Below are 13,356 nucleotides of genomic sequence, written 5' to 3' on the forward strand. Positions count from 1 at the left end.
ATGGCAAATAAACCCACGAAAAGATGTTCACCACCATCAGCTATTAGAGATATGCCAATTAAAACGACAATGAGATATTACTACACATCAATCAGAATGGCTAAAATAAAAACTAGTGATAACGTCAAAAGCTGGCGAGGATGCTGAGGACCTGGATCATTTGCACACTGCTAGTGGGAATGTGAAATGGAATGTAGCTATAAAACAGTGGTCCCCAATCTTTTTGGCACCAGGGACTGATTTTGTGGAAGACAATTTTTCCATGATTTGGTTGGGGGGGTGGCTTTATAGCCTGCCACCAGATGCAGCTTAATTGTCACTTGCCACTCACTGATAGGGTTTTCATATGAGTCTGCAAGCAATTGATTTATTATGGTCTCTGTGCGGTCAAACCTCTCTGCTAATGATAATCTATTTGCAGCCGCTCCCCAGCACCAGCATCACCGTGTCAGCTCCACCTCAGATCATCAGGCATTAGATCGTCATAAGGAGTGTGCAATCTAGATCCCTCACATGCGCAACTCACGGTAGGGTTCGCGCTCCTATGAGAACCTTAATGTTGGTGCTGATCTGACAAGGGAAGGAGCTCGGGGGGTAATGTGAGAGATGGGGAACGGCTGTACATACAGATGAGGCTTCACTCAATCACCCACCACTCACCTCCTACTGTGAGGCCTGGTACCAGTTTGTGGCCCAGGGGGTTGGGGCCCCCTGTGATAAAAATCAGCTTGGCATATTTTTGTGGTGAAGTAGAGCCTCCTCTGCCCTGCAAGGAAGAGGAAGCTTTTTAATAAACCCAGTTACTCTCTCTTTCCATTTAGAAATTCTCTCCTGGTGATTCTCTGAATTAGTCTGAAAACTGGAGGGGTTTGCAGAAGTTACCAGCCCCAGGGGTTCTCTGTGGCTTCCTTTTTTCACTGTCCCAGTGTGGTGCTGCCTGAGAGGAGAGGAGAGGAGAGGAGAGGAGAGGAGAGGAGAGGAGAGGAGAGGAGAGGAGAGGAAAGGAAAGAATCTTAGCATTTCCACAGGGAGGGCAGTTGTTCCTTCCCAGTGTTAATGGGGAAATGACAGGTGGGTGCCCCATGCAGGGCTGGGGAGTGAAAAAACACCATTTTGGCAGTTTCTTCTGCAACTGACAGCATTGACCATACAGTCCAGCAAATTGCACTCCTGGGCGTTTATTCCAGAGAATGCAAACTTGTGTTCCCACAGAAAAATCTGTGCACCAGTTTTCATGGCTGCTTTATTTGTCATAGCCCAAAACGGGAATGACCCCAGATGGCCTTCAACGGGCGAAGGGTTAAGCATCCTGGTTCATCCACACTGCAGGACGCTATTCAGCAATGAAAGAGAATGAACACAATACCTGCAACAACATGGGTGAATCTCCAGAGAAGCAGGCTGAAGGAAAAGAGCCATCCCCCAAAGGAAACTGCAGGATTTCACTTCCATGACATTTTTTAAATGACAGAAGTATAGAAATGGAGAACAGGTCAGTGGCTGCCAGGGGTAGGGTGGTGGTGGGAGGAAGGAGGTGAATGTGATTTTAAAAAGGCAACAAGAGGGAAGATACTGGTCAATCTCTTGACTGGGGTGTTGTCTACGTGGACCTACAGGGTGATAGAATTGTGTAGAACTTAATATACACCAAGAATTGAGTACAAGTCCAACTGAGGGAATCTGACCAAGGTCGGGGGATGCGTCACCGTCAACATTCTAGTGGCGATGTCGCAGCATAATTTTGCAAAATGTCATCCTTGGGGGAAACTGAGCAAAGGGGACATGGCTCTCTGTATTATTTCTTACAACTGCATGTGAATCTACAATTACCTTAATTTTTTTTTAAAGAGCAGAGGTTATTTTCACCTTTTTGTTTGCCAGTGCATCTACCTCCAGGACTTTGAGACAGGAAATCAGCTCTCAGTCATGGCCCTCCAAAGGCCAGTGTAGGCCCCTCTGCGGCCAGAAGCCAGGGGCCCACTGACAAGGAGCCTCTGCCGTGGTATGACACCTGTTGCCAGTAATAGACTCATCCTGGATGGCCCCTGGGCTGCCCTCGAGGACAAAATAAATAGCAACCGGGCGCAGTTGAAGAACCCAAAGCCTTTTGTGAAAGAAAATTGGGATGGAAAGTTGTTTTATTTTCCCAGAGTGCTGGGGAAAAGACCCTGACATAATCACTCCCAGGTCCAGGATAAATGAACACAGGAAGTGCTTCAAGAATGCCGTCAGTCTGATGGATTTCATTGATCGGCTCTTCCCTGGGTTTGCTCAGGAAATGCTCCAGCTCTCTCACCGCAGCCCAGCGACATGGACACGACTGTTTTCATTACAGGAAGGCATTTCCCTGGAATAAAATACGAAGTGGGGTGCATTCCACTCTCACTTTAGACATGTATGGTGCCCGGGCTCTGGCTGCCATTTCATTATTTCCAAACAAATATCACCTTCAATCAAATATTGGTTTTCTATAAAACCGGAGTGATCACAAGTACTTTTTGTCACCAGAGTAAAAGAATAATGAGCAGCCCAGGGGTCAATGATTTCCTCCCCCAAAACAATTGTGTGTGTGTGTGTGTGTGTGTGTGTGTGTGTGTGTGAGAGAGAGAGAGAGAGAGAGAGAGAGAGAGAGAGAGATACAAAGAGCAACAGGAGAGAGTCAGACTAAAAGAGCAATCACCCTTTTATCTTGACTCTTGATGTCTCTGTTCTCGTTCTCCAGGCGGGCTCACAGCCCTGCTGAGTTTGTCCTCTCATCTGGAAGAAAACAGACATGCCAGGCTGGTGCAGGGCCAGAGTGGGGTCTGGGCTGTGAGGAGGAGGTGGTCCGGTGGTCTGGGTGTTGGCTCACTGGTGCCCGAGATCTAATAGCCCTAAACTGACCTGCTGTGTGCCCCGAGCACACACTGGCCCCTTTGAATCTCCACTGCCTCATTGGCTCGTGTGTTCTATGGCATTTATGACAGCTTGTGGGATTTTTCCATACGCAGTTTCCTTTGGTGACACCCACTAAGGATGAGGGGTGGCTTAGGCTATAGGAACTTCGAGAAAGGCAACTGACGTCTCTGAGGCTTCTGACTTCCTCGGTTACCCACTAATTCTGTTTCTGCCACTTCTTCATTTTCTTCAACCTTCTTTCAATGTCTTTCTTGATATCAGACAACTGCAGCTCTGACTTTGGCTTGAATGCTCCTAGTGACAGGGTGTTCCCTACCTTGTAGGCCGCTCAGTCTGTTAGGGTGAGGTTTTACTCCAGCAGAATCTTCTCTAAGCTGGAACAGACTGATGTTCTCCCGTGACTCTTCATATTGCTCTCTGCTAATCACACAGAGTAAGGCTAATTTTTCTCACAAAATGACAGCGCTCAAGCGCTGAGGGATGGTGATCGAGACCCCTGAGTCTGATCATCTCCAGAAAAAGGACTCCCAGGTCCTGAATCATTTATGCGATATCGTCATGACAGTCTTGTCCATTCTGGTGTGGTTCTTATAAATAAGTTATAGAGCTAAAAATGCCTCTTCTTTTGTCTATGAGATCATAAATGTAATAATTTACTATAAAATTTTGTTTACTACAGAAGAAAAAAATCATCAAAGTTTCCATTTTAACCAATTATTATTCATATTTTCATCAAATTTCTGAATTTGAATACTTTTCATCCCTCTCCCTGTCTGACATCATGTCAGAGTTGTTTATAACCAGCATTTTGAAAGGATGTATACTCTTCCATGTAGTGATGTATTACAATGTATTTAACCAACCTCATACTGTTGGATGTCTAGATTACTTCTATTTTTATGCTATTAAAACCAGTGTCATGATGGACATTTTGGGGTGGGGCTTCTTTGGGAAAAATGCCAGTGAGGTGCATCAAGTCTGAAAGTTTGAATACTTGTGGCTCGCTCTGTGTGGCCCATTGCTCTCCAGGAGAGTTGCCAGGTGCCCACACCAGGTGCAGAAGGGTGGAGGCCTCATGTCCGCTTCCTCAGCAGCCAGTATGCGGGCTGAGCTCTGGCAAGAATATTCTCAGAGTGTGCCGGGCAGTGCTGGGCAGTGATGAATGACCAGTTCCCTGACACTGGACTCTGAGTGTCTACTGTTGGAGACAGTGTCAGATACTGGGTCGAGCTTGGGCTTCAGAATCTGGTAAGTCTAGATTGAGCCCTGGCCCAGTCACTTGCCTGCTGTGTAACTTTAGGGGATTTATGGAGACTTGGTTTCCTCATCTGTAAAATGGGAACAATGCTTATCTTAATACCTGCTCTTATCATGATCACCAGTGACCTATGTATTAGTTTCTCGTGGCTGCTGGAAACAATGCCAATAAGCTTGTTGGCTTTAAACAGCAGGAATTTGTCCTCTCGTGGTTCTAGAGGCCAGAAATCTGAAATCAGTTTCGCTGATTCAAAATCAAGGTGTCGGTAGGACTGCACTCCCTCCAGAGGCTCTTGGAGAGAAGCCATTCCTTGCATCTTCCAGCTTCTGGTGGCTGCCTGCACTCTTTGGCTTGTGGCCGCATCACCTGCATGTTTGCCCCTGTGCTCTCATGTGGCTTCTCCTCTTCTGTCTGCTAAATCTTCCTCTGCTTGGCTCTTATAAGGACTCTTGTCATGGCATTTAGGGCTTACCCAAATACTCCAGGACAATCTCCCCAGCTCAAGATCGTTTATCATACCTGCAGACTTTTTCCAAATAAGGTCACATTTGCAGGTTCCAGGGATTAGGACCTATTAACTTTGGGGGTCATTGTCAGCCTGCTACATTCTCGTTGTTGTTAAGTCTCTAAACATTATTGTGCCTCGGGACTTGATCCCTGACAGTCTTCTCTTTTCTTTCTACTCACCCCTCAAGGATCCTATTCAGTGGTGAAGTTATGCTCCTTACCCAGCCTCAGGACCGTGAGTACCGTCTGCGTGTGGACGACTCCACTCCAGTCAACTCCTCTGAATGCCACGTGCCCCTTCCTCTTCTCCACTGACAGAGGCTTAGAGCGTGCCAGCCTGAGCTCCAGGTATTCTCTTCAGACCGTGCTCCTCCCACCACCTTCCGCGTCTCAGAGAATGGCAGCCCATCCTGAGCACCGACCTTCACTCCTTTCTTCCTTACCCCTACCCTAGCCCTTTAGTAAGTGGGGCAAGTCCTGTGGGCTCCATCTTCAACACAGATCAGGTTCTGAGTGGGCCACCACACTGCCATCATCCCCAGTCCGAGCCACCAACACCTCTTTCCTGGAATATTGAGTGCTCCAAACTTCTTCTGCCAAGCCCTCCTTCAGTATACTTTCCATACGGCAGTCAGATTGAATCTTTGAGTTAAAATCTAAGAAAGAATAAAGCTGCTATAAACCTCCATTAGCAGGTTATCACACAGATACAAGTTTCCAACTACTTTGGGTAAATGCCAAGGAGCACAATTGCTGGATGGTATATAAGAGTATGTCTAGTTTTGTAAGAAACCAACAAATGTGTCGCAACGTGGCTGTACCATTTTGTATTCCCATCAGCAACGAAGGAGAGCTCTTGTTGCTCCACATCTTTGTCAGCATTTGGTGTTGTCAGGGTTTCAGATTTTGGCTAATTCTGGAAGGCGTGTGGTGGTGTCTAATTGTTGTTTTAATTTGCATTTCTATGATGACACATGATATGGAGCATCTTTTCCTATGCTTATTGGCCATCTGCATATCTTCTCTGGTGAGGTACCTGTTGAGGTCTTTGCACCATTTTTCAATCAGGTTGTTTGTTCTCTTACTTTTGAGCCTTAAGAGTTCTTGGTATATTTTGCATAACAGTCCTTTATCAGTACAACCGTCCTCTGCAAATACAATATTTTCTCCTAGCCTGTAGCTTGTCTCAGTCTCTTGACATTGTCTTTTGCAGTTCATTATATTTTTTGATGTTATAAAATGAACCACCAAAATAAACAAACAAACAAATAAATAAAAGTAAGGCCATGATCTCAGCTACTGAGAGATAAAGGGAAAAGAGAACATGGGGTCAAAGTGTGTGACAATTTCTTGTTTTTTAGAGAAGAAGTAGGCAAACGAAGGCCCCTGGGCCAGATTCAACTTCCCACCTGTTCTTTGTTTCTAACCACCTGTTTTTGTAAATAAATTTCTGCTGGAAGACAGTCACACGCATTCATTTCCATACTGTCTATGGCTGCTTTCATGCTCCCACTGCAGAAGCGAGGAGTTGTGACAGAGACCATATGGTCTGCAAAGCCCGAAATATTTACTACCTGCCCCTTTGGAAGAAAAAGTAGGCGCCTCCTGTTTAACATCAAGACAGCAAGGCGTCTAAGAAACAAGGATTAAATGTCATTCATAAAACTATCAAGACAACTTCTAGAAGATAAGGACAGACTTTGCATCTGTTAATGATTTGTGTGAATTTCCCATTCACAAGAAAGGATCCTCATACTCAAACAGGACAGTCTTCGTGGGAAGTAATGGGCATCAGTGAAGCATTTACAGCAACAAAAAATGAGGGTAAAGTAATATCAGATATACCTATTATTTAAATAAAATGAAAAGACAAATTGAGGCAGGAGACAGCATAGGAAGAACTCTGAGAGTTCACTGCTGTTACTGGCCAGCGTCTGGTGTCCTGGTTGCCAGGAAATGCATTTTAGCACTTAGAACAAATAGCAAACCAAGACAGGGAGGAGGAGGAAGACATGTCTCACCCACTAACTTAGCAGCCCTGCGCCTGGTCTGATAACATTGCCAGGTGTTCCAATATCACAAGAAGCACCGTGCTCACACAGGAGGAGGGCAGGCCTTGAAATTCTATGTATCATTTCCACTGTCTGGGAAAGAAGGCCTTTGAAACTGTGTTGCATCCCAAGGCCTGGAAGACAGGAAGAGGAGGGGGTCCACAGTGCCCAAAGGAAGAGGCCCACCAAACAGCTTTTGTTAATTGCCCACCTCTGCCCATCTGTTTTATGAGGGAATCCCTAATGCTTACAGAAAGAGCCCATAAATAACTGTGGGTACTACCCCAACTTTAATTAACTGCCGCCTGTCACACATCTGTTTTATAACAAAATGAACAAATGGAGTCTGGAGCAAGTTTAGGATGCGGGCTAACAGACCCCCACCCATTCCTACGTTTGAGTAGTCACGTCCCCCACCCCGGGAAAGCTAGCACCACCTTTACCTGTCAATCGATAAGTAACTTCTTCAACCCCATCCCGCCAACTATGTAAGTCCTCAGAGCAAAAGTCTGGCTTTCTTGGCTCTCTGGCCACCCAGCCTCAGGCTACCTGCGGGCTTGCACTTGCAACCATGACCTTCAGCTGCCCTTACTTTTGCTGCCCTGCTTTGCCCTGAACCTGGATCACCGATAAACCCTGATGGCATGCTAATAGGTTTGCTGACCCGTAACTCTTTACATGCATCAACAAGAAGAACCAGGTGTCTCCCATCAACAAAATTGTATATAAAAGATTAAAAGTAAGTGACGTGAAAATTAAGAGTCAAAGGAAGGAACTTGTGGTTAAAATGACTAGACATTATGTCCTCTTCATCCAGAGACCTATTAAAATGACAGCAAGAGAAAAAGAAAATATAATAAACAAGTCAAAGGGAGTGCGTGAGGCCCAGTGGTGGAGAGGAGACTTCAGCAGGTGCCTCTAGGGTAGAAGAGCTGCGACTGGCCACGTAGGGTGGAGAAAGCTGCAGGGAGCGGTTAAGGCGGAGGAGGATGCAGGTGAAGGAGACTCCCATTCTTCCTCTAGAACCTGGAGACTCGGCCTCCTGAAACCCTAAGTAACCTGAGTGACACCACAGGCGGAAAGTAAGGATTAACTCAACAGCTGCTCCATTAATTCCCTTCTGCTCCTCCCTCCACACACCCCCTGGGCAGTTAGGCACCTCTCCTTCTCTGGGGAAACAAATCAGTGTTCTCTTGTATTTTTATTGAAAGGCCTCAGAGAAAAGGCCTCCTGCTCTCTCTCTCTCATTAAGGGACTGTTTGCCCACCTCCCTACCAAACATCCTGAAGCAACACCCCTATGTGGTCAGGCCCTGCCCACAGATTCAGAGAGTCTTGAAATTTTAAATGTCCTTATTCTCAAAAGAACAATTCCACAAAGCATAACCAAACATTTGAGGGAAGCCTCTGTATTCATTACCAGTTGCCAAGTAAGAAATTACCCCCAAAATTAGCAACTTAAAGAAATAATCATTTATATCGCACGGTTTTTATGGCTCAGATATTTGGGAGTGGCTTGACTGGGTGGTACTAACACAAGATCTCTTCTGAATTGCGGTCTGAAGTCAGGAGGATGTTCTTCCAAGTCTGCTCAGGGCTGCAGGCAGGAGGCCTCAGCTCCTGGCTGGCTGTTGGCAGGGGGCTTCAGTTCCTTACCATCTGGACATCTCTACAGAACAACTGTTCTCAGGAACATGGCAGCTGACTTCCCCAGACTGATTGGTCCGAGAGAGAGCAAGGAGGAAACTCCCCTCTTCACTTTCTTCTATTATTAGAAACCAGTCACTGAGTCCAGCCCACCCTCTAGGGAGGGAGACTGGGCTTCACTCCTTGAAGAAAGGAGTATCAAATAATTTGTGAACATATTTTAAAACTACCACAGCATCTAACTAAAAGAAGAGATAAAAATAAATAAGTACCAAAAAATAATTTTAGAGACAACGGAGGTAACACAAGCAACAAAAGAGAATGAAAAAGTATAACGAGTGTCTTCAGAGGAATTTGAAAGAATATTGTGCTCGTTAAAGAAATAAGAAAATGGATGTTATGGAAAGCAAAAGTAAGAGAATCAGATACAGATTTGGGAGATTAAAGCATGATTGTTGATTTTTTTACTTGCTTTTTAGAAAAACTTACTTTATATTTTAAAATAGAGGTGAAATATACATAATATAAAATTAGCCATTTTAAAGTATACAGTTCAGTGGCATTTAGTACATTTAAAATGTTGTGTAACCACCACCTCCGTCTAGTTCCACAGCATTTCATCACCCTCCGAGGAGACCCCGTACCCGGGAAGCAGCCACCGCATCTCCTCCTCAGCCCCTGGCAACCACTGACCTGCTTTCTGTCTCTATGGGTCTGCCCGTGCTGGACAGTTCACATAAAGGGAGTCACACAATGTACGGCCTTCCGTGTCTGGCTTCTTTCACTTAGTATCATGTTTTTTAATTGCTGATGTCTTTTTTCAGATTAGTAGAAGGTTAGAGGCTAAATTAGAAAAAATCTCCAAGAAAGGAGAACACAAAGAAACAGTGAGAGAAACAGGAGTGAATAGCAGTGCCAGGTGATCAACCCGTGTGATCCAGTACCAGCTACAAATTCCGGAATGGACAGAGAAAGTGGGGAGAAGTTTATGAAAGAAACAATATGTAAGAAAATGGATCAGAAACGAGGGACAAAAGTATCTAAAGGTCCAGCATAACGAAGGGTAAAAGACCGACACGAACATAAATACTGTGACATTTCCAATCATGAGGGGCAGAGAAACGACATTAAAAGTTTCCAGAGAAGGGGGGTGGGGAACAAAGTACATCAAAGCAAGACTGTGAGAGAATCAGAGTGTGTGATGTTTTTCCTCACACACTATTCTTAGAACCTAATGCTTCTATAAATTATGTCTCCATTGTTTAATTCTTGTCATCTGACTTCGATACAATAAAACTTAAAATCAAGACAATAGCAACCTTCACCAATCAACCACCTGGAAATTAAAGACAAACACTTTCACAAATAACTCTTCGGTCAAAAAATAAATTAAACTTGGAATGAAAGAACATCTGCAACATAAGAGTATGTGAGAATGAAAATATTAAATATTGATGCTGAGAAATACTTGGTGGAAAATTTTACTTTTAAAACACTTATAACACCAAACAAGTATAACCGGTTTGTTGAATAAGCAGGACTCATTTAATTAGAATATTTCTTTATTTTTGACAGTCCCTTTAATCTGCTTTTTCAGCTCTGGCTTGTGTGGGTCAGTGGATTGAGCACCAGCCTGTGAACCAGAGGGTCATGGGTTTGATTCCCAGTCACCTGGCACATGCCTAGGGTGTGTAAGAGGCAACCACACATTGATGTTTCTCCCTCTCTTTCTCCCTCCCCTCTCCTCTGTCTAAAAATAAATAAATAAATAAAATCTTGTAAAAAAATCTGATTTTGGGGATTGGTCTTTTGATACCCAACGAATACTTGAGTACACTCATTACTTTCCTAATAACTCTCAGGTCGATAAAATTGTATATAATCACTTCAGAGCACAAAGTCTTAAGTGATTAAAGTGTCTCTGACACCGTAGGTTGAACCTGGGGGAACAGAGAAGGAAGTGGGTGGAGAACTAGTTCTGTCTAAGGTAACTTCACACCCTTTGTACCTGAACTTGGTGAAAGTGGACTGTATGCTTTATGAGACTTTCCTAATTAACAGGCTCCTCTGCTGTATCCTTCAGCACAGCCCTCATTGTTTGGACAGAGCTTCTTTGTCTGCCTCCCTGGCTGCCCTCAGCCTTATCTGATGAGAGCACTGTGACTTTCTAAGTGCAGCCGGCCATTCTGTCGCCACAGACTGCTTTAGCTGGCTCTGGGTGGGCCGGGCCTTCGTTCTCTGTGCCCCCAAACTTCCAAGGCCCATCAAATCCCCCTCTAACCCATCTATTAGCTGGGGCTGGAAGATTGTGTTGTCTGTGCCCTCCCTGCAGGGGGGTCTTCCTAAAAAGTGCAGCTCTCTCCAAATAAATGCTCTTCCAAAGGGTGTTCTAAGTCTTGTCACCCAATCCCAATGCGTCCTAACTTGGTCACACATCTAACCTGTGCCTTAAACCATGGGTAAATATTCTGCACGGTGCTTGTCTCCCATCTCGCTCCATATGCGGTAAGTGGAATGTCTTGTGCGCCCACCCTTACCCTGCAGTTTGGGAGCATGTTGCCCAAGGAAGGATTAAAACAAACGCATTAGGCATACAATTCAAAAAGTTAGGAAAGAGCAACTAAATAAATCCAAGGAAATTAAGAAAACAGGTATTAATTAATTAGAAAACAAAAATAGTAGAGCTAATAAATAAAATTTAAAAGTAGTTTCTGGGGGGGGAAACACAATAAAATGGATACATCCCAATTGCACTACATCAGAAACAAATAAGGGAAAATGCCACAAACCCAAAAGAAATAGGAGAAAAAGACTGCAGAAAATTCACTGGAAGTAATTTGAAAAGATGTGTGAAAAAAGATATTTTCCAGGAATTGTAACTGATCAAAATTGACTCCATAAGAAATGGAAAACCTAAACAGACTAAAAACAATGGAAGAAAATGAGGAAGTTAAACAAAAAAAGCAAATTTTCCACAAAAGTGTCAGATCCAGATGGTCTCAAAGGGAAATTCCTTCAAATGTTCAACCAACAGATGAATCTGATACTATTCAAACCCTTTCAGAACACAGAGAGATAGGACACTTCCAAATTTTTAAATAAAATTAGCATAACACAGATATCAAAATTTGACAAAGTATGCAAAACCCAGAAAACTTCAGCACAATCTCACTTAGGACACCATGACAAAAAACTTAAAATAATGGTGGAAATTCCACACCCTGTTAAAAAAAAAAACACTTTCAAGTTGGGTTCTTCCTCCAATTCAAAGTCTTTTCAAAATTATGGAATCTGTTAATATGTTATATTAATGTATCAACAGGAAACATACCAGAAAACACACTAAATAGGTTAAAAAAAAAGACTTTTAACCAAATTTAATATTCATTTTTAATTAAAGCTAAGTAACGTAACCTATTGAGAGTAAATGTATACTCCCTAATTTCACCCCTCCCCCACTGCAGGTGGCCCAGGGTTTGAGTGGCCCTGACCCCCCATCTCTCCCTAAAGGAGGCTCCTTAGCCCCTAGTTGGTCAGTAGAATTCCATCTTCACAGGGAATAGTTCAGAACAATAACTCAGCAAGACATTTCCCTGACCACAATGATTGCTTCAGGTGTGAATAGAGAGTCCTAAGATTGTCTAATCCAAATCTTCAAAGGTTGTAGGAAGAACAGCATTCTATTCTGGGCTAATGATGAGCAAATGCCAAGTCTAGAACTGGACATTTTTTTCCCCAAGAGGAAAGCCAACCAGACAACAAAGCCAGAGGGTCACAGAGAAATAAAATTGACCAGACTGCACTGGAAGCTTATCCTGCCACTGGGCTATTTTTAATGCCAGCTGATAAATTCTCTTTCTTGTTTAAAAATTTGAATGGGTTTTCTACGACTTGGAAATGAAAACACTCTGATTCAGACTGGTATTTTCTTATATAATTTAAAAAGTTGAATTCAAATCAAACTAGCGGTAAAAAAGTAGAAGCATTCTTACTAAACCCAGGGCATACAAAATGAAAACTGTACCTGCCAAAGATGGCCGGGGGAAAGACCTGGGTTTCTGGGAGTATGAGGTCAAGGAAGGGTGGAATAAAGATGAGGATGAAAGGGCCTGGAAAACACAGATACCTTGAAGCAATTTGCCCAAAATCGTCCCCAGAGTCAGGGATTCCAGCTACTTTCCTTCAGACAAGTGGTTCTCAACTCACAATGATGATTTTTCCTCCCAGGGACATGTGGCAGTGTTTGAAGGCATATATCATTATCATATTTTGGGGGAGATGTGATTGGCATCTGTTGGGTGAGGGTCAGGGATGCTCCTAAACATCTTACAATGTACAGGGACCCCCAACACAAAATAAGACATTGCCTAACTTAAGGTGTCAATAATGCAGAGGTTGAGAACCCCCACATTTACTCTCTCAGTCTCGCTAATTTATGTCCACAGTTCCTCCCAGGGCCTTGTGCGTGACCTCCCAGTGCAGTTAACATTGTTCTCACAGCACAAGTCAATGAGATTAGACAAGAGACAAAAATACTCCAAAGGAGGAAGCCAAGGGTCATTCACAAATGATGTGACTGCATAGGTGCTGAGTCTAAGTGAGCAGACTGGAGAACTGTTAGAAGCAATAAGAGAATTCAGTGGAGTGGTGGATTCCAACATAAATATTCAGTACCCAGAATTTTGCTCTATGCTAAAAACAGGCCATTGGAAAGCATTATGGAAAATATAGAAAAGTGCAAAACGTGTGAGTAATATTTAGTATCCTTGTGAAGAAGACTTCTAACCCCCATTGAGAGACTCACAGAGGCCTCCTTCAAATGAGAAGCCGGTCCTTGTGTTGGGTAGTGATATTCAACATCAGAGACAGGATAGTGAATGAATAAGTGAAACTGTATCTCAAAATGAATGAATAAGTGAAATTCTAATGACAGTTTAGAGGATTAAAAAAATCTGATGCAATAAAACCAAAGTTTTTCTTGAAACAAACCTGCAAA

Source organism: Desmodus rotundus, chromosome 9 (assembly GCF_022682495.2).
Source record: "Desmodus rotundus isolate HL8 chromosome 9, HLdesRot8A.1, whole genome shotgun sequence".
Classification (NCBI taxonomy): Eukaryota; Metazoa; Chordata; class Mammalia; order Chiroptera; family Phyllostomidae; genus Desmodus; species Desmodus rotundus.